Source organism: Melozone crissalis, unplaced genomic scaffold (assembly GCF_028551555.1).
Source record: "Melozone crissalis strain CALT ecotype California unplaced genomic scaffold, PUWL_Pcris_2 ptg000046l_1, whole genome shotgun sequence".
Classification (NCBI taxonomy): domain Eukaryota; kingdom Metazoa; phylum Chordata; class Aves; order Passeriformes; family Passerellidae; genus Melozone; species Melozone crissalis.
This window is the reverse complement of record NW_026535824.1, coordinates 2,045,566-2,071,444: the sequence shown is the minus strand read 5'-3', so window position 1 is coordinate 2,071,444 and position 25,879 is coordinate 2,045,566. Positions and strand designations below refer to the sequence as shown.

The 25,879-nt window shown below is 50.7% G+C and overlaps 1 pseudogene; it reads left to right on the top strand.

The window, feature by feature from the left end:
- The window catches only part of LOC128943452 (serine/threonine-protein kinase pim-1-like), a 38,171-nt pseudogene extending 12,501 nt beyond the window's left edge, over window positions 1–25,670 (top strand).
- Window positions 25,671–25,879: the final 209 nt, after the last annotated feature.

Here is a 25,879-nt window from a genome sequence, read left to right as displayed (position 1 = left end):
CCTAGAAAACATCAGTGTCCATCTCAGCCTGACTGAGCGTGCAGGGGCAGGACTCAGGCCAGGCCTTGTGAGGTAGGGCCAGAGCCTGTGCAAGGCATTGCAAACAGGCAAGTGGCCCAGAGAGGAGGTTGCTCTGTGCCCTTGATGGCAGGGATGGAGGAGGGAGGGGGTCCAGAACATTTGTCAGCACCAGCCTCTGTGCCCAAGCCTTTGCAGCCCTGGCTGCTGAGCCCAGCTTCTGCCTGGGCTGAGTTTGGCTGTGGCCCAGCTCCATCCTCCTGCAGGGTCAGGGCCTATTCCCAGTCATGGCCAGCCCTGGCTGCCTCTCTGCTGGCCCAGAGGCCGGCAGAGCCCAGCACAGGGCTGTCTGTGCAGTCCCACAGGTGCCAGGGGCTCTGCAGGAGCTGGCAGAGGCTGCCCAGCAGGGAGGCCATGGGGCACAGAGCCCCAAGGCTGCTGTGGGCACCACGGCACAGGGGCCGTTCCCAGCCGCAATGCTCCTGGCCTGGGCTGGGCCTGCACAGGGGCTGGGCCACCATGGCTGGGCCAGCACAGGCCCAGCCGCTGCTGGGGCTGACAGCAAGGCCAGGCTCACACAAGACATTGCTGAGCATGGCCTGTCCTGACCAGACCTGACTGTGCCAAAGGCAGAGCTCAGCTGCCCTTGGGGGCTGCAGCAACAGTCCAGAGCCCAAAGAGCCTCCATGGCTGTGCTGGAGACCAAGGCTGCAGGAGGGAAATGCAGGGCTGCTGCAGGATGGGGAGGGCATTGAATTCCAGCACACACCTCAGCTCTCTGATGATCCCAGCACCATGCTGGGCCCTGTTTCAGACTGGAGCAGAGCAGATGTTGATGGGACAGGAGCCCTGCAGGGCTGTCAGGGACCTGCAGCTTGCAAGGTGCTCTGCTCTCCCTCAGGTGCTTTCGGAGAGATCCAATCCTAGCTGGGCACCTCAGGGCACAAGTGGCACTGCCTGGTCCCCCCCCCCCCCCCTGGCCGTCTTGCCTGGCGGGGCGGGGAGGGAGGAGTGAGTGGGGCTGGGGCACTTTCGCTTTTGGCTTGCTGGCCTGCTTGCTTGCCTGCTTGCTTGCTTGCTTCTGCCTTAGCCCTAGCTGATAGCTGCCTTTTTTTTTCCCCCTTTGCTGCTTTCTGCGCTGTTTTTTTTCTTTTCTTTCGTCCTCTCTTTCTTACCTGCCCCTGAAGATACTGGACCGGCTCCGGACCTGACCTGGGACGTCCGGCGGGATCTCCGGAGTCAGCGAGAGAAGCTCAGAGCCCTCCACAACACTGACTGGTTTCTTTTCTTTTCTTGTGTTGGGGAGTGTTCTTTTGTTACTTGTCAATAAAGAGGTTTTGTTTTCCACTTTGCTCCTCCGAGAAATTCCTTCCCGAACCCGGTATTGGGGGAGGGGTGGTTGGAGGTTTGTCTTTTGGGGGGGCTCCCTTTTGGAGATTTCCCCTAATTTGTCCTAACCAGGACAATCTTTTTGGTGCGTTGGCCAGGAAACAGAGGCCAAAGCCAGTGGAAAAAAACCTATAACAATAATATTTTGGTTTTGGTTGTTTTGTGGGCATATTGGTAATTCATAATGTCATTTGGGGTGAAAGCTTGCCGGTATTTCTGGTCCCTTGGGGTTTTTGAAGCTTTAATACCTTTGTGGTCCCTAGGGTTATTTCCTTACCCAGAAATAGCTCTGGTGTTGTCCCTAATAAGTAACCTTTGTAAGCGGGGGGCACTAACCAGAATAGTCATTGGGCTGGTCGTATGTGTGCTGATTTGTCGGAGGTTTATGAAAGACTTTGTTTCAGGAATGTATGGATTGCTGTCATGGCTGTGTACTCAGTTTGTTTGGGGAGAAGAAGGGGAAGGGGCTTCTCAGCTTTTGTCTTCCTTCTTCTCCTCCAAATTGTTGACATCTCTATTAGGAAATATTGAATTTCCCCTGAGTTTAAAAGAAACCATCTTTCTGGCATTTAATTTATTAAGCCTTTTCTATACTGTCTGGAGTGTATATAAAATGAAAGCCGAGATTTCTAGAGGGGTTAGAGAGACTCCTGATTCAGGAGTAAAACAAAGCAGGAAAAATCTTGACTGGAGTGGGAAATGGGAGGATATGGGCCAGACTTTAAAGGAATTTTCTGATCCTATAGACTGGGACTTTCCATCTGATCAAATTCAGAACCCAGTCGAGGTGGCAAAGTATTTGAGGGAGAAGTGCCATGGTAATACTAAGGAGGAAAGGATTACTGCAGCGAGCTGGGTCTTGGCGCTTGTTTACCGTACTCTGCTAGATACTGTGGAGCAGCAGATAGCAGAAAGGGAACAGGGAGATAAGTTAGTTACTATCCCAGTGACCCAGGCTGCAGCTAACATCCCAGGCTCCAGGCTAGCAGCTGAATCAGACAATAGGCCTCAACCCATGGCTGTCGCAGCTAATACAAGAGGTGGAAAGTGTAAAGGCAAGACCGATCGAAAGGTGGAAGATGATGATGATGATGCAGGAGAAGGACCCTCACCAAAATCAGAGGCCACATCAAAGGGCACAGATTCTGGAGCTAATATTGACTCCTTTTCTCTGAAGGACCTCAGAGGCCTAAGAAAGGATTACAGACGACAACCTGACGAATCTATAATTAGTTGGTTAGTCCGCCTTTGGGATGCTGCAGGGGAGGTTACGATTTTGGATGGTATTGAAGCGAGGCATTTGGGATCCCTGTCACATGATCCTGTCATCGATCAAGGTATGATGAGCAGGGCTAGCCCTCACAGCTTCTGGGAACGGGTCCTGGATAGTGTAGCACAAAGATACTTATGTGCAGATGATCTCTATATACAGCAGACACGGTGGAAGACCATAGAACAGGGGATCCAACGCCTGAGAGAGATGGCGGTGGCAGAGCTCATTTTCTCAGATGATATAACAACTAGGAATCCGGACCTGGTACCATGCACACCCGTAATGTGGAGGAAACTTGTGCGACTTGGGCCACCTGAATACGCTTCTGTCCTAGCAATAATGAAGCGGGATGATACATATGAGACTGTGCTCGATATGGCGAAGAAGCTTCGAGTGTATGCAGATGCTGTGCATGGACCAACTCATGCCAGAATTGCAGCAGTGGAAACCCGACTGCAGAAACTAGAGGACAAAATAGAGGAGAATCATAAGAAACTCCGGGAAGAGATTAAGGAGGACCTTATTCAAATCTCAGCTGTGCAAATTAGAGGCCCTGGTATCCAACGCTGGTGCTCCTTTGATGGGGAGAGAAGGTACACCCCATGGGCTGAGTTATGGGTCTTTCTGCGTGAGTCTGGAGAAGACATGAGGAGATGGGATGGAAAACCCACCGCTGCTTTGGCACAACGGGTGCGTGATTTGAAGAAAAGAGGAAGTATCACCAAAAAGAGAGCAGCTCCGGTTGCTCATAGCTGAGATGTTGAGTATGACGATGACATGTCCGATCCCCTTGAAGGAACTTCTAAGGCATACGCCCAAGGAAAGAAGGACAGTCTGGCTTAGAGGGGCCCTGCCTCTAGCCAGGAAGAGGCACGGGAAAACCGGGTTTTTTGGAAGGTGTGGATCAGATGGCCTGGCACATCAGAGCCACAAGACTATGAAGCATTGGTTGACAATGGATCACAGTGTACCTTAATGCCATCGGAACACATGGGGACAGAACCTGTTTCCATTGCTGGAGTGACGGGGGGATCACAACAGTTGACTTTATTGGAAGCTGAGGTGAGCTTGACTGGGAAGGAGTGGCAGGAACATCCGATTGTGACTGGTCCAGAGGCTCCGTGTATTTTGGGCATAGACTTCCTCCGGAATGGCTATTACAAAGATCCTAAGGGATTCAGGTGGGCTTTTGGAATAGCTGCAGTGGAGATAGAGGCTATTAAACAATTGAATACCTTGTCTGGACTATCAGAGAACCCATCTGCAGTAGGACTCTTGAAGGTAGAGGAGCAACGAGTACCAATTGCCACCTCAACAGTGCACCGCAGGCAATACCGGATGAATCGAGATGCTGTGATCCCCATCCACAAGATGATCCGAGAGCTGGAGAGCCAAGGGGTGGTCAGTAAAACCCACTCACCCTTTAACAGCCCTATCTGGCCCGTGCGAAAATCTGACGGAGAATGGAGATTGACTGTGGACTATCGTGCCTTGAATGAAGTGACTCCACCACTGAGTGCGGCTGTACCGGACATACTGGAACATGGCATCGAGTGGGTATACCATATCCCCTATCATGCACCTGCTGCAGGGAAAGTGGAAAGGTATAATGGATTGTTAAAAACCACCTTAAAAGCATTGGGTGGGGGGTCTTTAAAAAACTGGGAGCAGCATTTGGCAAAGGCTACCTGGTTAGTTAACACTCGAGGTTCCACCAACCGAGCGGGTCCTGCTCAGTCTGAGCTCCTTAATATAGTAGATGGGGATAAAGCCCCAGTGGCCCATGTCAGAGGTTTGTTGGGAAAGACAGTATGGATCAACCCTGCCTCGAGTACAGACAAACCCATCCGTGGGATTGTTTTTCCTCAAGGACCAGGTTATACATGGTGGATAATGCAGAAAGATGGAACAACATGGTGTGTACCTCAGGGAGACCCGATTGTGGGGTGAGACTCATATATGAATGTCATTGTTTGTTGAATGTGAGACAGAAGGAAACTGTAAGTGTCAAAGGTCTGAGCAAGCAAGAGAGGAATGCGTAAGTGTCAAAGGTGTGAGTAAGTGAAATGAAAGTTTTTTATTGTATGTTCACGATATGGGATAAGGGGTGGAGTGTCATGGGGTGACAGCCTTTATCCCAGTATCGTGTATTGGTCTGGCAGCTCTGTTTTTTCTCTCTCTCTCTCTCTCTCTCTCTCTCTCTCTCTCCCCCCCACCCCCCGGCCGTCTTGCCGCGGTGGGGCGGGGAGGGAGGAGTGAGGGGGACTGGGGCACATTCGCTTTCGGCTGTTTGACTTTGCTTGCTGCTTGCTTGCTGGCTGGCCTGCTTGCTTGGCTTGACGCTTTGCTTGCTTGCTACTGCCTTAGCCCTAGCTGATAGCTGCCTTTTTTCCCTTTGCTGCTTTCTGCTTTCTGCGCTGTTTTTTTTCCTTCTCTTTCGTCCTCTCTTTCTTACCCTACCCTGAAGATACTGGACCGGCTCCGGACCTGACCTGGGACGTCCGGGATCCCCGGAGTCTGCGAGAGAAGCTCGGCGCCCTCCACAACACTGACTGGTTTCTCTCCTTTTCTTGTGTTGGGGAGTGTTCTTTTGTTATTTGTCAATAAACAGGTTTTGTTTTCCACTTTGCTCCTCCAAGAAATTCCTTCCCAAACCCGGTATTGGGGGGAGGGGTGGTTGGAGGTTTATTTTTTTGGGGGGACACCCTTTTGGAGATTTCCCCTAATTTGTCCTAAACCAGGACAAGCACATAATTCCTGCCTCTTCCTGAGATTTCATTGCTGGGTGAGGAGCTCAGCAGTGCTGAAAGCTGAGGCCTGTCCTTTGTGATCCATTTGGGATGGCAGTGGAAGTGCCCTGAGTGCACATTCAGAGGCACCTTCAGGGCTTCTCATGCCATGACACCAAAACTAAATGTGCAAGGTGACTTCCTAGAATGGCATGTAGTCCTTTGAAATATCTGCAGGCAGTGGTCTGAAACTGCTTTGTGAGCCTGCTCCTTGGGATCATCAGTGAGGGGCTGAGGGCTGGCCTGAGCCCGGTGCTGTGTCCCAGTGGGAGCAGCCCCACAGCCTCACGTGCAGAGCAGGCACTGCCAGAGGCGCTGGAGATCTCACCTGCCCTGCAGCCACCATTGTAAAGGAGCTGTAAACCTAAGATGGTGCTGACTTTCCCCTTGGACCCCTTGGTTTAGTCACTATGGGGAATTTCTTTCCTGAAGCCTGTGGTATTTCCTCCTGGCAGCTGTGATGGGGATGCTCGGGGAGTGTGGGGCTTTGGGTGCAGCTGCCCAGAAAGGGGCTGAGCTCGGGGCCATCTTGGGCCCATGGCCCCCAGCAGCAGCAGCAGCCCCAGGGCCCAAAGCCCCGTGCCCCCTGCCCAGCACAGGCTGCCCTGCAGCTGTCACCCGAGCGGGGCCCAGGGGCCAGTGGCCGCTGGCAGCAGCAGGAATGCGGGCAGGGTGAGGATGCCCTGGCCTGGCTTTTGTCTCTGGAACAATGCAGGCACAGGGCAGTGCAGAGCAGGCTGGGAAGCAGAGCCCAGGGCCTTTGGAGGCTGCAAGGCTTAAAGATCAGCCCCTGCAGCAGCCCAGATGTAGCTGGCCCAGTTGCCAAGGCTGTGGGGGCCTTGAGAGCATGCAGGTGGATTTTGGATGGCTGTGGCCTGCTGGTGGCTCTGGGCCCAGGAGTGCCTGTGGCTGCAGCAGGAAGGGTGGCTGAAGGTTTTCTGCCTGCTTTGGTGGCCTGGCTGCAGAGGCCAATGCTGTGAGAGCCCCCTGTGTGAGAGGTGGTGAGAGCTGAGCTCTTGGGGACAGCGCTGTGGTGCAGGCCAGGAAGAGCAGCAGTGCCCAGTGCCAGGAGTGGTGTCAGTGGGAGCCCCTGTGCACAGGGACCCCCAGCCCCAGGGTGGCCGTGCCAGCACCCCCAGGGACCCCCAGCCCCGGGAACGTGGAACAAGTGGAACTCACAATTGTGCAAAGGCTGCCTGTTCCCAAAGGAATGGCCAAGAGAAGTCAGGTTTTAAAAAGAAACAGTATTTATTTGCCAAAGATTGGCAAATCTAGGATTTACAGAACATGTGTCATTATACAATTGTTATAACAACAACAACAACAATATACAGAACATATTTACATGGGATCCGATGGGCTAACAATCCTCAAAATGTATTTACAGAGAACTTCAAAAGTAGTGAACGTATTTACAGAAATCTTCTAAAGTTTCAAACGTATTTACAGAAATCTTCAAAACTTTCAAATGTATTTACAAAGGCGTGGCATCAGTGCCATCATGTGCATGAGTCCTGGAAGAAAGGAAGCAGCCGAGCTGGACTCAGCTGGCAGCACTGGGCCCAGCAGGGCTGGGAGCTGGGCCCCAGGGGCTGGGCTGGGGCTTGCAGGGCTGGCGTGGCCCCAGGCAAGCGCAGGGCAGGCTGGGGCTGGTGCTTGTGGCAGCACAATCCAGGCCCCCTGCGGGCACCGTGTCCCTGAGCGGGGCCATCCAGCCCAGCCCCAGCCTGGCGTCAGGGGACCCAGTGTGTGTGTGGGCAGGATGTGGGAAGCATCTGCCTGTCTTACCTGTGGGGCTGCATCTTCATCCAAGGACCATGGGCTCCTCCTCGTCTTTCTCATCAAATTCCATATCCTCGAAGTTGTCCTCCTCATTCACCTCTATCTCTTCGATGTTGTCCTCCTCGTCTACTTCCATGTCTTCAACAGTGGAGGACATGGAAGTAGAGGAGGAGTCCACCTCCATCATCTCTTCCTCATCCAGGCCCAGGTCCACTTCCATGTCCTCCACAGTGTCTCTGTCAGTCTGTAAGGGGCAGCACAATCTCCCAGTGGGCTTCCTGTCCCACACCATCCATTCCCACATGGCTGCAGCCTGCCCAGGCCAGGTGCCCCCTGCCTGGCATGGCACTGTACCTCCATTGGCACATCAGAGCACACCGTGCTGGGATTGGCGCTCCAGAGCAGGCGGCAGGAAAAGCCCAGGCAGCAGCAGCAGCTCTGTGCTGAGGGTCAGAGTGCAGGGTGAGCAGCAACTGACCCTTGGCAGCCGCTGAAGTGTCTGCTGTGCTCGTTTCCAGGTCCTGGATGTTCCACCTGGAACCCTCTGGGTGCTGTGATGTCACTGAAGTTTCAGGGCCACTCCGCCGTGGGAGATGGGCATGGCAGAATGATCAAATCCGTGAATGGTTTGGCTTGGAAGGGACCCTGAAGATGATGTGGTTCCAAGCTTATCAACCTCCCAGCACACCAGGTGGATGTGGCCCCTGTCCCACCTGGCCTTGGATGTTGCTGGGAATGGGGCATCCACAGCCTCTGTGCACTGGTCCCTGTGTCAGGGTCAAGCACCCTGAGAGTAAAGAACTTCTTCCCATCATCAAATATCTTCCACCTCTTGCAGTTTGATCCCATTTTTCCTTATCCTTTCTCTAAAGTTCCTGACGAATTGTGCTCCTCCACTTCCCTTTGGGTCAGGTTGTTCCTGCAGGGTCATACCTGTGGCTGGACCTGCAGACAGGAGAGAGAGAAGCCAAGTTCCGAGTCAGGAAAAATGCGGAATGTGGCTTGAGAACTGAGAGAATAAGGAAAAAGAAAAGACATGCAAGGCTTTTTGTTGCATGGGCTGTGGAATTCATGCCTTTTATTAGAGGGCCGTTCCCTGGTGCACTCAGTTCCTGTGTTGCAGCCTGCCCACAGAAACCTCTGTGAGGGACCTGCACTAGCAGAGGTGGGAGCCGGATTGCTTGGATGGCTAATGGATGAGGCAAGAGAGGGATCGTTGTGTGGAAATCCAAATAGTGTGGATTGCGCTGAAGAGGGTCCAGGAATGGAGACAAAATGGGACTGGGCACACAATATGGGGGTGAACAGCGCAGGATCATTACAGTAAGCCAGGACCAAATTGATACAAGAGAGTTGGAACATTCCGAGCCAGTACATATAAGAAAAGTGCAGCAGTTGAACTGGGTGATGCCAGCAAAATGTGCTGCATCAACATGAGCCTTCAAATGCCCATGGGCGACACCATTGCATTCAGAGCGGTGACTTTTTTTATCTTGGTCACTTTGCCCTGAGGTATTACAGTTCCAGTGGAAGGCCCCTGGGCCCTCACATCTCCCCCTTTTTGTTATCTATAAAGAAGTCTTCTGCCATAGACTTTTGGAGATATTTAGCAAAAAAGGATAAAATAACCAACACAATGAATACAAAATACAAAGCCCACAAAACGGTCTTAACTAAAGATGAAAGCCATCCTCGCAAACCCCTGTGTTTGGAAAGTCCAGTGAACCAGTCGTTGTTGCCTTCCATCTGGATCTTGTTTCCTTGATATTTTAGCAGCTGGATGCCCTGGTATACTGACTCGCTATGTGACAACAGGTAGAAAAAACACATGCCTTCAAATGCCTGACAAGCATGGTTATGGACAAGAAATTGTGGCTTGTCTGTGCAAGCAACCAGCTGAAAGCATGCGGCTCAGTGAGGAGCATCCAGATTCCTGCTGCAGCATCAACCAATGGCAGCATCCTCTGACTTTGATAATTTGTTATCTGGAGGCTTTGATGGCCTAAAAGTAAACAGATAAAGCGAGTAGAAAGTGAAACGTAAGTTGTGTTCCCACTAAACTTTCTCTTCTGTAAGGCAAGGGTGTGAACACAGCTTATTACAACAATCATAGAGCAATGCTAAAATATAATTTTTACAAATGTTAAGACATATATCCTGGTAAGTGGTGTCTGAGCTATCTTGATCTTGGTGTGTGTGGTCAACGCTGCTTAGGAGATCTTCTGTCCTTCTCCTTCTTCTTTTCCAGGCTGCTGCTGTCTCTCTTAGGCTTTCATTCTGTTCTTCTGATGGTGGCTCTGGTGTTTGCCTCACAGTTCCCAGAAAGAGTTTTTATGTATTTTGCTGGGATCCATCTTAGGAATGTTGCTGTAGAGACAAGGGCATCTTTTCTTTCCCAAGTAATTAATGGAAAAGGGCCCATAATTTGTTTAGATTCAGGTTCTTTGCTCAACACAGGTGGCTGATGTTGGAATTGGGCTGCAGTTGAATTAGTAAACTGCCTGATGACTGGGGGAGTTGTCTCCATAAATGGGTTGTTCAAAAAGTTGAATACGTAAAAGGCCTTGGCCAGTCTCTCAATGGAAGATAATATCTGGATTACCCCTCTCAGTTGATCAAGGATCCTTTTGATTGATCAGTGGGCCCTCTCCGCTGTGGACTTTCCAGTGGTGGAGTGTGGTATGCCAGTGATATGTTTTATACCCCAGTGGTCAGAAACTTGTTGGAATCAGTGCAAGGTATAAGCAAGAGCATTATCAAACTTAATTTCCTGTAGAACTGCGAAGGTGGAAAAAAACTAAAAAGTAATGTTTTGTAGCATCTTCTGATTTTTCACCAGCATGGGCAGAGATGAAAATCGCACTGTAAAAGGTGTCGATTGAGACGTGGATGTACTTTAGTCTGCCAAAAGGGGCCTAGTGTGTGATGTCTGATTGCCAGATGTGGAGACTCTCTAGTCCTCTTGGATTGACTCCAGCTCTGACAGAAGCAAGGCCATGTTCCTGACAATTGGGGCAGGTGGCTACAAGGGATCTTGACGGGTCTTGGGTGTTTTTGAACATCCTGAGCAGGGCAGGAATATTTTGGTGGTAGAATTTTTGGCTGATCCTAGCCTGTGTAAAAATGATCTAAGGCGTATTGCAGTGGTTCAGATGTTTGAAGTAGGCAATTGAGGTGCTCTTGAGTGAGAAGTAAATATATATTCACAAGGTCTGTACCTGCAAGGGAGCACAGATGCTCTCTAGCTTTCCTGATTAGTTGTGCAATAACTTTCTGTTTGTTTGTTATCATTTTACTAGGTTGGTGTTCTCTGAAAACGCATTCAATTTCTTTGAGGGGATCTGAGATAGTTGAGTGCCCCTGAAAGAATAATGCATGGAATTTTGGACTTAGACCAAAGATTGCCAGGGAGAAAGGAAAATTAGGGTGGTATCTGTGTGCCTGTTTAGTTTGAATCACCCAGGATGCCTTATGTACAGTTGCTTAAGCCTCCGGTGTCAGTGATCACTGGAATCGAGTCCTTCACTGCCTTTAAGGAGCAGGAGCAGCGGCGTGAGGTCTTCTGTGGTGATTCCCAGCAGTGAATGTACCCAACTGATGCTTCCACAGAGCATTTGGGGTTCTGGCAGAGTCTTTGGGTTGTCCTTGATGTGCAGTGCTTGTGGTGTGATGGTTCTCTCTGCAGTTTTTAGGCCAAGACACTTCGAAGGGGCTGTCCTTCAAACTTTATCTGCTGCAACCTTAAAACCTTTCTCCTGTACCGCAGTGATGACATCTTGTACTGCAACATCCAAAATGATTTGAGCTCCTGCACAAACGACTGTGTCGTCCATGTAATGAAAAATTATAGCATTAGGATGTTCATTTAATGGTCCATATAATGAAAAGCGATTACCATTAGGGCGAGAGAATTTGGACATCAAGCAATTGACAAATATTTGGTCTACTCTTCAGTCGTTGAGGCAATACAGTCCACTGGTACCTCTGTAAAGGTGCTTGTCGATTTAGTGATGGAAAAGGCAACCCAGGAGGGTGTCATTGGGCTGCATGGGGGTGTCAAAAAAGTAGTCATTAAGATCTATATCAACCATCTGCCAATAACAGTGTAATCATAGGTACAATTGGATTAAACCTCCCTGAACTAGCCTTCCTTCAGATCTTACCCATGCAATCTTCAAAGCAATGCTCTTCCTATGCTCAGGCTCCATCAATCACAGCCTAAATGTCGAACAAGATATCCGAAAAATAGGAGGACTACAAAAACTGCTACCCACAACTACAGCATGGTGCACCATCGGCAATCTCAAGGTAACATGGAGGCTGAGGGCAGGCTGGACTGGAGGGAAGCACTGTCCTCGATGACCTCATTGATTTTCCTGAGGTCCTGCAGGAGCCGCCTCTTGTCCTTGCCAGGCTTTCATATGATAATGACAGGCACATTGCAGGGGCTAGTAGATGGTACAATGTGGCCCACAGACAGCTGCTCCTGCAAGAGGGACTGCAGGGCCTTTAACTTTCTGCCTGGGAGGGACCACTTATCCACCCATATGGGGTCGTTGGTCTTCCAGGTTGACTGAAGGGTGGCACGCAGCTCAGTGGCCCTGTCTAGAAATCCTGAGGTGTTGATAGGATCTCTAGCCTTGTCCCCCTTTGGGACAAGAGGTCTCTTTTTCTCAAATTGTTATTGGTGCCCGGGTGACAAAAGATCTTACTGTAGAAACTGTGCCCTCAGGACCTTCCCTGCAGAGGTTACTGTGACTCCAGAAGCTGGTAGTGACTCCCTGGTAGCTAATAATTACCCCAGCAGCTGGAACCAGGAGCCATTGTTTTAGCCTATCAGAGCAGGAAATTACGGTGACATCAGCTCTTGTACCTAATAGTCCTGAAAGACACCTCTTTCTCCCATTACATGATAAAGCACACTTTAGAATGGGTCTGTTTCTGCCTGTTGTCTGTGCCCACATCACGATTGGATCAGCTGGTGTGGTGATCATGTCCCGTAGGAGGATGGCTCTTACTGTAACTGTTCCTTTTGGAATGAAAAGGGGAGGGTCTAAGCATAGAGCCTGGACAGTTATCTCCTGCAAAGACATCAAGGCGAGTACCTCAGGTAGTATACTGAGTGTCTCCATCCCTTCCCTGGTGTTGGTTAAAATCAAAATGTCTCTGGCCTGTTCTTCAGGCCTGTATTTGCCTGTTGGAATATGGTGAACATAAATATCGAGGATTGGAATTGAAAAGGCTCTTACCAGCTGCCTTTGGGTTCCAGGGCAGAGCTGTCTTCTGTCGAGTTTTCCGCAGTGATCGAGCTGTCCCGCTGGATCTGAGGAGGTTGCTGTGCTGGTTCTCCACGATGTTGGGGAGAGTGGGGTGGAACGGCCACGCGTTTGGTGTCATTGCGCAGGGCCTTTCTGTGTCTGTGTGGGGTTTCCCGCAGGCCACCGGTTTTGCTGGTGTTTAAAAGCATGTAGACGAGGGGGGCAGTGAGGACAGTAGCTGTGACAGCTAGAAGGTCCCTGGTAATAGCCTTTATTTATAAATTTTGTTGAAAATGCCCCATCTCCCTACACTTAAAGCCAGGTCCTTTTTCATGTGTATGTCAGCGAATAACTTGGGAGGGTACTAGCACCTCAACTATAGCCTGACTGGTAGCCTTAGCTAGGCTGGCATCACAGTGTAAGGATGCCCTAAGTGTGCATGCCTCGACCATTTGTGCAGTGGTAGGCTTTGGGTTAAGGGGTAGAGAAGGTAAAATGTCTTTACAGGTGTTATTAGCATTTGTTTCAGCAAGTTTAGTAAGAAGCACCTTCCTGGCTTTTGGATGTTCACCTTGCTTCTCTATTGCTTGTGGAAGGTGGTCAATAAATTTTAGAAAGGATTGCCCAGGTCCCTGCAGAATGTCTGTGAAATCTAGAGTAAGTGTTGTTCCATTGGCTGTCTGCTTGAGAGCTGTGTTTGCAGCACTTATATCTCTTCTAACAGAGCTCTGGGAAAGTCTATTGAATGAGGTTTAGTGAAATCTTCCTCCCTGGCTAGATGGACTAGTGTTAGGTGTGCCCACCTGTCTTCCCTAGCATAGTCTTTTAATAGTTGTTCTGTTAGTTTTTTCCCCATTCCTTCCCACAGAATAATTTTAGTGGGACAAAGTAGGATGTTCATAAAATGGAGCAGATCGTGAGGCACCATAACATGTGCAGTGAAGGTGGCATTTAACAAATTATAAAAATACAGTGACCCCCTCCCATGGTCTTTCGCTTCTTTACAAGGGTGTTTCATCTCCCCGTGTGTGACAGCTTCCCATTGGGAGTTAGCCCCACTCTGGTACTGCACCGGTACTGCTTGTATTTCAGCTACCAATTCCCAGTCCCCCTCTTCAGCCGCCAGCTTCCGCATCCTCTGCCAAGAATCCTCAGGCTCATGCTGAAGGTCAGATGAACCTTCCCTCTCCTCTCCAGAAGAGGGAACTTGTTCTTTGGCAGAGGAGCTGGGCCTTGGTGTGACTGGCCAGGCCCGGTGTTGTGGGCCTTTGGTAGCCAAGATGGCGGCTTTCCGGTAACGGCCCCTCACACTTCCAGCTCCCACAGTGTGGGATCCACAAGGGGCTGAGTTGGAGGGGGTAGGCCAGCGGGAGTAGGCAAGGAAGCGCTGGATCCCAATGCAGGGGTGGTACCTGACACAGAGCTGGGACCCAACACAGGGGCATGACACGATGAGAGAGCTGGGGGTGGGAGGGAGTTTGACATTGACGACCCCTTCCAGAGGAGGGACTCCATTTTATGGGCTATCTGAGGGGGATCCAGTGAGGAGAGGTACTGGAGAATGGGTTAGGGTAAAATCCAGGCCTGTGTGACCTGGGCAGGGGGTAGAGAAGGAGGGAAGATGTCAGACAGCAGGTGGCTTGTCTGTGCTTTACAGCAGTTCCTGTCTCTCACCCTTATCTTGGTATCAGTGGGTTCAGGAATGCCAGGGGCAGAACTCAAAATATGATTTGAGTATTAGAACATTGAACCCTTGAGAAAACTGTATAAATCATGTAAAAAATTAGGTAAAATTTTGCGACTCTTATCCCTCCCTGAGTTTTCAAAAGAAAGAGCCTTTCCCGAACGTAGTCCCAAAAAGCTACATGACGAATTGAATCAACAGCAATATCTGGGAACTCCTTTAAAAGCCAATGAACAAATGACTTCCAAGTTCCCTTAATAAAACTCTTGCCCCATGAAAGGAGAACCTCTCTAACTGGAACATATATGTCCCTCTCAACTTTGGATAATTTGTTACCCAGAGCTGCCCCTGATGTAAAGGGTGGCCCACTCACAGGACTAAAAAATTAACCAAGGATCCTGAAGTGCAGGCTGCCATCCCCCAGCTCACTGCTCTGGTTGCTCTGGATGCAGGTGTTAAAAATGTCCCCTGGGCTTCAGCAGCTGAGCCAGCCCTCATCCCTCATGCTGCCATAGGGTGCCGACGCTGCAATCAGCAAGCCCTGATAAAACTGATAAAACATTGCATTCAAAGGGATGCCTCACTTTAATTTATTATTTTTGTCATGAGGTATTATAGTTCCAGTAAGAGGCCCCTGGGCCTGCAAAACCCTGCGTCCTCCTGAGATATCATTGCTAATGAGGAGCTAAGCAGTGCTGAAAGCTGAGGCCTGTCCTTTGTGATCCCTTTGGGATGGCAGTGGAAGTGCCCTGAGTGCACATTCAGAGGCGCCTTCATGGCTTCTCATGCCATGACACCAAAACTAAATGTGCAAGGTGGCTTCCTAGAATGACATGTAGTCCTTTGAAATATCTGCAGGAAGTGGTCTGAAACTGCTTTGTGAGCCTGCTCCTTGGGATCATCAGTGAGAGGCTCAGGGCTGGCCTGAGCCCGGTGCTGTGTCCCAGTGGGAGCAGCCCCACAGCCTCATGTGCAGAGCAGGCACTGCCAGAGGCGCTGGAGATCTCACCTGCCCTGCAGCCACCATTGTAAAGGAGCTGTAAACCTAGGATGGTGCTGACTTTCCCCTTGGACCCCTTGGTTTAGTCACTATGGGGAATTTCTTTCCTGAAGCCTGTGGTATTTCCTCCTGGCAGCTGTGATGGGGATGCTCGGGGAGTGTGGGGCTTTGGGGGCAGCTGGCCGGGCAGGGGCTGAGCTCGGGGCCCTGTTGGGCCCATGGCCCCCAGCAGCAGCAGCAGCAGCAGCAGGCCCAGGGCCCAAAGCCCCGTGGCCCCTGCCCAGCACAGGCTGCCCTGTCCCTGCAGCTGTCACCAAAGTGGGGCCCGGGGTCCAGTGGCCAGTGGAAGCAGCAGGAATGCGGGCAGGGTGAGGATGCCCTTCCTTGGCTTTTGGTTCTGGAACAAGGCGGGCTCAGGGCAGTGCAGAGCAGGCTGGGAAGCAGAGCCCAGGGCCTTTGGAGGCCGCAAGGCTTAAAGATCAGCCCCTGCAGCAGCCCAGATGTAGCTGGCCCAGTTGCCAAGGCTGTGGGGGCCTTGCGAGTGTGCAGGTGGATTTTGCATGGCTGTGGCCTGCTGGCGGCTCTGGGCCCAGGAGTGCCTGTGGCTGCAGCAGGAAGGGTGGCTGAAGGTTTGCTGCCTGATTTGGTGGCCTGGCTGCCGGGGCCAGTGCTGGGAGAGCCCCCTGTGTGAGAGCTGGTGAGAGCTGAGCTCTTGGGGACAGTGCTGTGCCCCAGGCCAGGAAGAGCAGCAGTGCCCAGTGCCAGGAGTGGTGTCAGTGGGAGCCCCTGTGCACAGGGACCCCCAGCCCCGGGGTGGCCGGGCCAGCATCCCCAGGCACCCCCAGCCCCGGGAACGCGGAACAAGTGGAACCTACAAGTGCGCAAAGGCTGCCTGTGCCCAAAGGAATGACCAAGAGAAGTGAGGTTTTAAAAAGAAACAGTATTTATTTGCCAAAGATCAGCAAATCTAGGATTTACAGAACATGTGTCATAACAATTGTTATAACAACAACAATGACAATGTACAGAACATATTTACATGGGATCTGAGGGGCTAACAATCTTCAAAACGTATTTACAGGAAACTTCTAACGTAGTCAACATATTTACAGGAACTTCACAACTTTCAAACGTATTTACAAAGGTATCAGATCTGCGCCATCATGTGCATGAGTCCTGGAAGAAAGGAAGCAGCAGAGCTGGACTCAGCTGGCAGCACCGGGCCCAGCAGGGCTGGGAGCTGGGCCCCAGGGGCTGGGCCGGGGCTGGCAGGGCTGGCGTGGCCCCAGGCAAGCGCAGGGCAGGCCGGGGCTGGTGCTTGTGGCAGCACAAGCCAGGCCCCCTGCGGGCACCGTGTCCCTGAGCGGGGCCATCCAGCCCAGCCCCAGCCTGGCGTCAGGGGACCCAGTGTGTGTGTGGGCAGGATGTGGGAAGCATCTGCCTGTCTTACCTGTGGGGCTGCATCTTCATCCAAGGACCATGGGCTCCTCCTCATCTTTCTCATCAACTTCCATATCCTCGATGTTGCCCTCCACATCTACGTCCATCACCTCAATGGTCTCCTCCTCGTCTACTTCCATGTCCTCCACAGTGGAGGACATGGAAGTAGAGGAGGAGTCCACCTCCATCATCTCTTCCTCATCCAGGCCCAGGTCCACTTCCATCTCCTCCACAGTGTCTCTGTCAGTCTGTAAGGGGCAGCACAATCTCCCAGTGGGCTTCCTGTCCCACACCATCCATTCCCACATGGCTGCAGCCTGCCCAAGCTGGATGCCCTCTGCCTGGCATGGCACTGTACCTCCACGGGCACAGCAGAGCACATTGTGCTGTCATTGGCGCTCCAGATCTGGCTGCAGGAAAAGCCCAGGCAGCAGCAGCACCTCAGCGCTGAGGGTCAGAGTGCAGGGTGAGCAGCAACTGACCCTTGGCAGCCGCTGAAGTGTCTGCTGTGCTCATTTCCAGGTCCTGGATATTCCACCTGGAACCCTCTGGGTGCTGTGATGTCACTGAAGTTTCAGGGCCACTCCGCCGTGGGAGATGGGCATGGCAGAATGATCAAATCCGTGAATGGTTTGGCTTGGAAGGGACCCTGAAGATGATCTGGTTCCAAGCTGAGCAACGTCTCAGGTTGCTGCGGCCCCTGTCCCACCTGGCCTTGGATGTTGCTGGGGATGGGGCATCCACAGCCTCTCTGCACTGGTCCCTGTGTCAGGGTCAAGCACCCTGAGAGTAAAGAACTTCCCATCATTAAATCTGATCCACTTCCTTCAGTTTGATCCCATTCCTCCGTTTCCTCCCCCTGCATATCCTGACAAAGTATCCTCTCCCACTTCCCTGTGGGTCAGGCTGTTCCTGCAGGGTTACGCATGTAGCTTAACTTGGAGACAGGAGAGAGAAAAGCCACGTACCCAGTCAGAGAAAATGGGGAAAGTGGCTTGAGAACTGAGCGAAGACGGAAAAAGTAGAGACGTGCAAGCATTGGTTTGGATTGTGTGGTATGTGGGATTCGTGCCTTTCATTAGAGGCCACGTTCCCTTGTGCACTCAGTTCTTGTGTTGCAGCCTGTCCACAGCCAGCCTGTGTGAGGGACCTGCACTCCCAGAGCTGGGAGCACGCTTGTTTAACTGCTTGTTAACAAGGTGAGTGTGGGATTTTTGTGGAACTCTAACCAATGTGGATTGCAATTAGAAGGGTCCTGGGAGGGAGACCAAAATGGGGCTGGGCACACAATATGGGGGTGAACAGTGCAGGATCATTACAGTAAGCCAGGAGCAAAACGGTAAAGAGAGTTGGAACAGTCTAGGGGAACACATATATGGAAAATACAGCAGTTGAACTGGGTGATATGGAGAAAACGTGCTGCATCAACATGAACCGGCAAATGCCCATGGGCGACACCATTGCATTCAGAGCCGTGTCTCTCTTTTACCATGGTCACTTTGCCCTGAGGTATTACAGCTCCAATGGTAGGCCCCGGGGCCCTCACAACTCCCCCCTTTTTGTTGCCTATAAAAAAGGCTTCTGCCATAGAATTTTGCAGGCATTTAGCAAAAATGGATAAAATAACCAACACAATGAATACAATAAACCAAGTCCACAAAACGGTCTTAACTAAAGATGGAAGCCAGCCTTTCATCCCCCAATATTTGAAAAGTCCAGTGAACCAGTCGTTGTTGCCTTCCATCTGGATCTTTTTTCCTTGATCTTTTAGCAGCTGGATGCCCTGGTATACTGACTCCCTATATGATAGCAGGTAGAAAAAACACATGCCATCAAAAGCCTGACAGGCATGGTTATGGACAAGAAATTGTGGCTTGTCTGTGCAAGCAACCAGCTGAAAGCATGCGGCTCAGTGAAGAGCATCCAGATTCCTGCTGCAGCAGCAACCAATGGCAGCATCCTCTGACTTTGATAATTTGTTATCTGGAGGCTTTGATGGCCTAAAAGTAAACAGATAAAGCGAGTAGAAAGTGAAACGTAAGTTGTGTTCCCACTAAACTTTCTCTTCTGTAAGGCAAGGGTGTGAACACAGCTTATTACAACAATCATAGAGCAATGCTAAAATATAGTTTTTACAAATGTTAAGACATAGATCCTAGTTAGTGGTGTCTGAGCTATCTTGGTCTTGGTGTGTGTGGTCAACGCGTCTTAGGAGATCTTCTTCTGTCCTTCTCCTTCTTCTTTTCCAGGCTGCTGCTGTCTCTCTTAGGCTTTCATTCTGTTCTTCTGATGGTAGCTTTGGTGTTTGCCTCACAGTTCCCAGAAAGAGTTTTTATATATTTTGCTGGGATCAATCGTAGGAGTGTTACTGTAAAGAAAAGGGCATCTTCGCTTCCCCAAATAATTAATGGAAAAGGGCCCATAATTTGTTTAGATTCAGGGTCTTTGCTCAGCACAGGTTGCTGGTGTTGTAATTGGGCTGCAGTTGAATTAGTAAACTGCCTGATGACTGGGGGAGTTGGCTCCATAAATGGGTTGTCCAAAAAGTTGAATACGTAAAAGGCCCTTGCCAGTCTCTCAATGGAAGATAATATCTGGACTCCCCAGCTCAGCTGATCAAGGATCCTTTTGATGGATCAGTGGGCCCTCTCAGCTATGGACTGTCCTGTGGCAGAGTGTGGTATGCCTGTGACATGTTTTATACCCCAGTGGTCAGAAGCTTGTTGGAATCAGTGCAAGGTATAAGCAAGAGCATTAGCAGTTTTAATTTCCTGTGGGATTGCTAAGGTGGAAAAAACGAAAAAGTAATGTTTTATAGCATCTTCTGATTTTTTAACAGCATGGGCAGAGGCAAAAATCACACTGGAAAAGACATTGATTTAGAAGTGGATGAATTTTAGTGTGCCCAAAGGGCTTAGTGTGTGGTGTCTGATTGCCAGATGTGGAGACTCTCTAATCCTTTTGGACTGACTCCTGCTCTGACAGAAGCAAGGCCATGTTCCTGACAATTTGGGCAGGTGGCTACAATGGACCTTGCCTGGTCTCAGGTAATTTTGAACATCCTGAGCAGCGCAGGAATATTTTGGTGGTAGAATTTTTGGCTGATCCTAGTCTGTGTAAATTTGATTTGAGGCGTATTGCACTGGCTCAGATGTTTGAAGTAGGCAATTGAGGTGCTCTGGAGTGAGAAGTAAGTAAATATTCACAAGGTCTATTCCTGCAAGAGTGCACAGACGCACTCTCGGTTTCCTGCAATAGTTCTGCAATAACTTTCTGTTGGATTGTAATCGTTTTAGTAGGTTGGTGTGCTCTGAAAACGCATTCAAATATTATCAGGATCTGAGATAGTATAGTCCCACTGAAAGAATAATGCATGGAATTTTGGACTTACACCAAGGATTGCCAGGGAGAAAGGAAAATTAGGGTGGTATCTGTGTACCTGTTTAGTTTGAATCACCCAGGATACCTTTTGTACAGCTGCTTTGGCCTCTGGTGTCAGTGATCACAGGAATCGAGTCCTTCACGGCCTTTAAGGAGAAGCAGGAATAGTGGCGTGAGATCTTCTGTGGTGATTCCCAGCAGTGAACGTACACAACTGATGCTTCCACAGAGCTGGTGGAGTCTCTGCAGAGTCTTTGGCTTGTCCTTGATGTGCAGTGTTTGGGGTGTGATGGTTTTCTTTGTGCTTTTTAGGCCTTGCTACTTCCAGGGCGCTGTCTTTGGACTTTATCTGCTATAATCTTAAAACTTTTCTGCTGTACAACCGTGATGACATCTTGTACTGCAACATCCAAAACTATTTGAGCTTCTGCACAAACAACTGTATTGTCCATGTAATGAAAAATTATAGCATTAGACTGTCTTTTCCAGTGGGGCAAGAGAATTTGGGCTCCAAGGTATTGATCAGTATTTGGGTTCTTCTTCATTCTTTGAGGCAATATGGTCTACTCGTACCTCTGTAAAAGGTGCTTGTCCACTTATGGATTAAAAGGCGAGCAAGGGGTTTTCATTGGGGTGCAAGGGGGTGTCAAAAAAGCAGTAATTTAGATGTATAACAACCATCTGCCAAACTCGATGTAACATGGAGGCTGAGGGCTGGCTGGACTGGAGGGCACCAATGTCCTCAATGACCTCGTTGATTTTCCTGAGGACCTCAGGAGCTGCCACTTTTCTTTGCCAGGCTTCCGTATTTCAAGCAAAGGCGCATTGCAGGGGCTAGTAGATGGTACAAAAAAAAATGTGTCCCACAGACAGCTGCTCCTGTACGAGGGATTGCAGGGCCTTTAACTTTCTGCCTGGGAGGGGCCACTGATCCACCCATATGGGGTTGTGGAACTTCCAGGTTGACTGAAGGGTGGCACGCAGCTCAGTGGCCCTGTCTAGAAATCCTGAGGTGTTGATAGGATCTCTAGCCTTGTCCCCCTTTGGGACAAGAAATCTTTTCCTCAAATTGTTATTGGTGCCCGGGTGTACCACTGTGCCCTCAGGACCTTCCATGCAGATGGTACCTTGACTCCAGAAGCTGGTAGTGGCTGCCCTGGTACCTAATAACTACCCCAGCAGCTGGAACCAGGGGCCATTGTTTTAGCCAATCAGAGTGGGAAATTATGGTGATGTCATCTCCTGTATCTAATAGTCCTGAAAGACAACTCTTTCTCGCTTTAAATGACCAAGCACACTTTAGAACAGGTCTATTTCTGCATGTTGTCTGTGCCCACATCACCATTGGATGAGATGGTGTGGTGATCATGTCCCGTAGGAGGATGGGTCTGGCTGTAACTGTTCCTTTTGGAATGAAAAGGGGAGAGTCTAAGCATAACTCCTGGACAGTTATCTCCTGCAAAGATATCAAGGTGACTACCTCAGGTAGTATACTGAGTGTCTCCATCCCTTCCCTGGTGTTGGTTAAAATCAAAATGTCTCTGGGCCGTTCTTCAGGCCTGTGTTTGCCTGTTGGAATATGATGAACATAAATATCAGGGATTAGAAATGAAAAGGCCCCTACCAGCTGTCTTTCGGCTTCAGGGCAGAACAGTCTTTTGTCGCGTTTTCTGCAGTGATCGAGGTGTCCTGCTGGATCTGAGAAGGTCGCTTTGCTGATTCTCCACAGTGTTGGGGAGAGTAGGGCGGAACAGCCTCGCGTTTGGTGTCATTGCACAGGCCCTTTCTGTGTCTGTGTGGGTTTTCCCGCAGGCCACCGGTTTTGCCGGTGTTTAAAAGCATGTAGACAAGGGGGGCAGTGAGGACAGTGGCTGTAACAGCTAGAAGGTCCCTGGTAATAGCCTTTATTTTTATAATTCTGTTGAAAATGCCCCATCTCCCTAGACTTAAAGCCAGGTCCTTTTTCATGTGTATGCCAGAGAATAACTTGGGAGGCTACTAGTAACTCTACCACACCCTGACTGGTAGCCTTAGCTAGGCTGGCGTGACAGAGTAAGGATGCCCTAAGTGTGCATGCCTCGACCATTTGCGCAATGCTAGGCTTTGTGGTGACTGGTAGAGAAGGTAAAATGTCTTTACAAGTCTTGTTAGCATTTGTTTCAGCAAGTTTAGTAAGGAGTACCTTCCTGGCTTTTGGATTTTCACCTTGCTTCTCTATTGCTTGTGGAAGGTGGTCAATAAAGTTTAGAAAGGATTGCCCAGGTCCCTGCAGAATGTCTGTGAAATCTAGAATAGGTGTTGTTCCATTGTGTGTCTGCATGAGAGCTGTCTTTGAAGCACTTCTATCTCTTCTAACAGAGCTCTGGGAAGGTCTATTGAATGAGGTTTTGTGAAATCTTCCTCACTGGCTAGATGGACTAGTGTTAGGTGTGCCCACCTGTCTTCCCTAGTATAGTCTTTTAATAATTGTTTTATTAGTTTTTTCCCCATTCCTTCCCACAGAATAATTTCAGTGGGAGAAAGTAGGATGTGCATAAAATGGAGCAGATCGTGAGGCACCATAACATGTGCAGTGAAGATGGCATTTAACAAATTATTAAAATATGGTGACCCCCTCCCATGGTCTTTCGCTGCTTTACAAAGGTCTTTCATCTCCCGTGTGTGACAGCTTCCCATTGGGGGTTAGCCCCACTCTGGTACTGCACCGGTGCTGCTTGTATTTTAGCTACCAATTCCCAGTCCCCCTCTTCAGCCGCCAGCTTCCGCATCCTCTGCCAAGAATCCTCAGGCTCATGCTGAACGTCAGATGAACCTTCCCTCTCCTCTCCAGAAGAGGGAACTTGTTCTTTGGCAGAGGAGCTGGGCCTTGGTGTGACTGGCCAGGCCCGGTGTTGTGGGCCTTTGGTAGCCAAGATGGCGGCCTTCCGGTAACAGCCCCTCACATTTCCCGCTCCAACAGTGTGGGATCCACAAGGGGCTGAGTTGGAGGGGGTAGGCCAGCGGGAGTAGGCAAGGAAGCGCTGGATCCCAATGCAGGGGTGGTTCCTGACACCGAGCTGGGACCCAACACAGGGGCTGGACCCGATGAGAGAGCTGGGGGTGGGAGGGAGTTTGACATTGACGACCCCCTCCAGAGGAGGGACTCCATTTTGTGAGCTCTCTGAGGGGGATCCAGGGAGGAGAGGTACTGGAGAATAGGTTAGGGTAGAATCCAGTCCTGTGTGATCACTACAGAGGTGGGAAGGGGGTAGAGAAGGAGGGGAGATGTCAGACAGAAGGTGGCGCTCTGTGCTCTACAGCAGTTTCCATCTCTCATCCTAATGGTGTCAGACGGTTCAGGAATGCGGGGGGAAGAACTGGAAGACTGGATTGAATATAAGAACTTTGAACCCTTGAGAAAACTCCATATATCATATGAAAAGTTGGGAAAAAATTTTGTGACTCTTATCACTCCCTGAATTTTCTAAAAATAGAGACTTTCTCTGACTCAGTCCCAGAATGCTATAAGACAAAAAGAATACACAGAAATGTCTGGGAACTCCGTAAACAGCCAATGAACAAATGACTTCCAACTTCCTGTAGTAAAAGTCTTCCACTCTGCAAGGATAGACTACCTAACTGGAACATATATGTCCCTCTCAGCTTTGGATAATTTGTTACTCAGAGCTGCCCCTGATGTAAAGGGTGGCCCACCCACAGGACTAAAAAATCACCCAAGGATCCTGCACTGCAGGTGCCTGTCCCCACATATCCTGCTCTGGTGGTGCTGGATGCAGATGTTTCAAAATATCCCCTGGGCTTCACCAGCTGAGAGGGCCCTGTTGCTGCTTCAGGGTGTCAACGCTGCATTTAGTATACCCAGGTAAAACTGATAAAACATTACATTCAAAGGGATGCCTCACTTTATTGTAATTTATCATTTTTGTCGTGCAGTATTATAATTCCTGTAATAGGCCCCTGGGCCTCCAAAACCTTGCGTGCTACTGAGATATCATTGTAGTGAGGAGCTCAGCAGTGCTGAAAGCTGATGCCTGTCCTTTGTGTTCCCTTTGGGATGGCAGTGAAAGTGCCATGAGTGCACATTCAGAGGCACCTTCATGGCTTCTCATGCCACAACACCAAAACTAAATATGCAAGGTGGCTTCCTTCAATGACATGTGGTCCTTTGAAATATCTGCAGGCAGTGGTCTGGAAATGCTTTCTGAGCCTGCTCCTTGGGATCATCTGTAAGGGGCTGAGGGCTGGCCTAATCCTGGTGCTGTGTCCCAGTGGGAGCAGCCCCACAGGCTCCCGTGAAGAGCAGGCACTGCCAGAGGCGCTGGAGATCTCACCTGCCCTGCAGCTACCTTTGTCAAGGTGCTGTAAACCTCAGCTGGTGCTGACTTTCCCCTTGGACCCTGTGGTGTAGTCACTATGGGAAATTGCGTTCCTGAATCCCGTGGGATTTCCCCTGGCAGCTGTGATGGGGATGCTCGGGGAGTGTGGGGCTTTGGGGGCAGCTGCCCGGGCAGGGGCTGAGCTCGGGGCCCTGTTAGGCCCATGGCCCCCAGCGGCAGCAGCAGCAGCCCCAGGGCCCGAAGACCCGTGCCCCCTGCCCAGCACAGGCTGCCCTGTCTCTGCAGCTGTCACCCGAGTGGGGCCCAGGGAGACGAGTGGCCGCTGGAAGCAGCAGGAATGGGGGCAGGGTGAGGATGCCCTGGCTTGGCTTTTGTTTCTGGAACAATGTGGGCTCAGGGCAGTGCAGAGCAGGCTGGGAAGAAGAGCCCAAAGCCTTTGGAGGCTGCAAGGCTTAAAGATCAGCCCCTGCAGCAGCCCAGATGTAGCTGGCCCAGTTGCCAAGGCTGTGGGGGCCTTGAGAGTGTGCAGGTGAATTTTGGATGGCTGTGGCCTGCTGGCGGCTCTGGGCCCAGGAGTCCCTGTGGCGTCAGCAGGAAGGGTGGCTGAAGGTTTGCTGCCTGCTTTGGTGGCCTGGCTGCAGGGGCCAGTGCTGTGAGAGCCCCCTGTGTGAGAGCTGGTGAGAGCTGAGCTCTTGGGGACAGCGCTGTGCCCCAGGCCAGGAAGAGCAGCAGTGCCCAGTGCCAGGAGTGGTGTCAGTGGGAGCCCCTGTGCACAGGGACCCCCAGCCCCGGGGTGGCCGTGCCAGCACCCCCAGGGACCTCCAGCCGCAGGAACGTGGAACAAGTGGAACACACAATTGTGCAAAGGCTGCCTGTGCTCAAAGGAATGGCCAAGAGAAGTCAGGTTTTAAAAAGAAACAGTATTTATTTGCCGAAGATTGGCAAATCTAGGATTTACAGAACATGCGTCGTTATAACAATTGTTATAACAACAAGAACAACAATGTACAGAACATATTGACATGGGATCCAATGGACTAACAATCTTCAAAACGTGCAGCGGTTCCGCGGCCGCTAATCCTGTGCCTGGCTAGCTGAGCGGGCGGCCAACAGCCCCACTACAGCGGGGGGTGTCAGTCCCGGTGGCAAGGCCCCAGGACTGGCAGCTTCAGGCACCCCTCGGTGGTGAAAGCCTCGGGCTGTGCCTGCAGGACGAGGTCTCGGAGGATAGCTGCGAGGCAGGGCGGAGTAAGCAAGAGCCGGACACTCTCTGGGGTAGAAACTGGTTTAATGTCCCGAGGGACGACCAGCAGGGATGACGAACTGGGGAGGACCAGCAGGGAGTGCCGAAGAAAATGAGCAGAACATGAGATTATAAAGGGGGGTGGTAACTGGGGGTGAACCAATCTGGGGAGGTCAGGGGAAGGGTTTAACACAACAGACTGGTGAAAAGAACCAATGGATACAGTGTAAAGGAGGGGCCCCGGGACCTCAGCCAATCACTACTCCCATTGTAGGGAACCTTCTA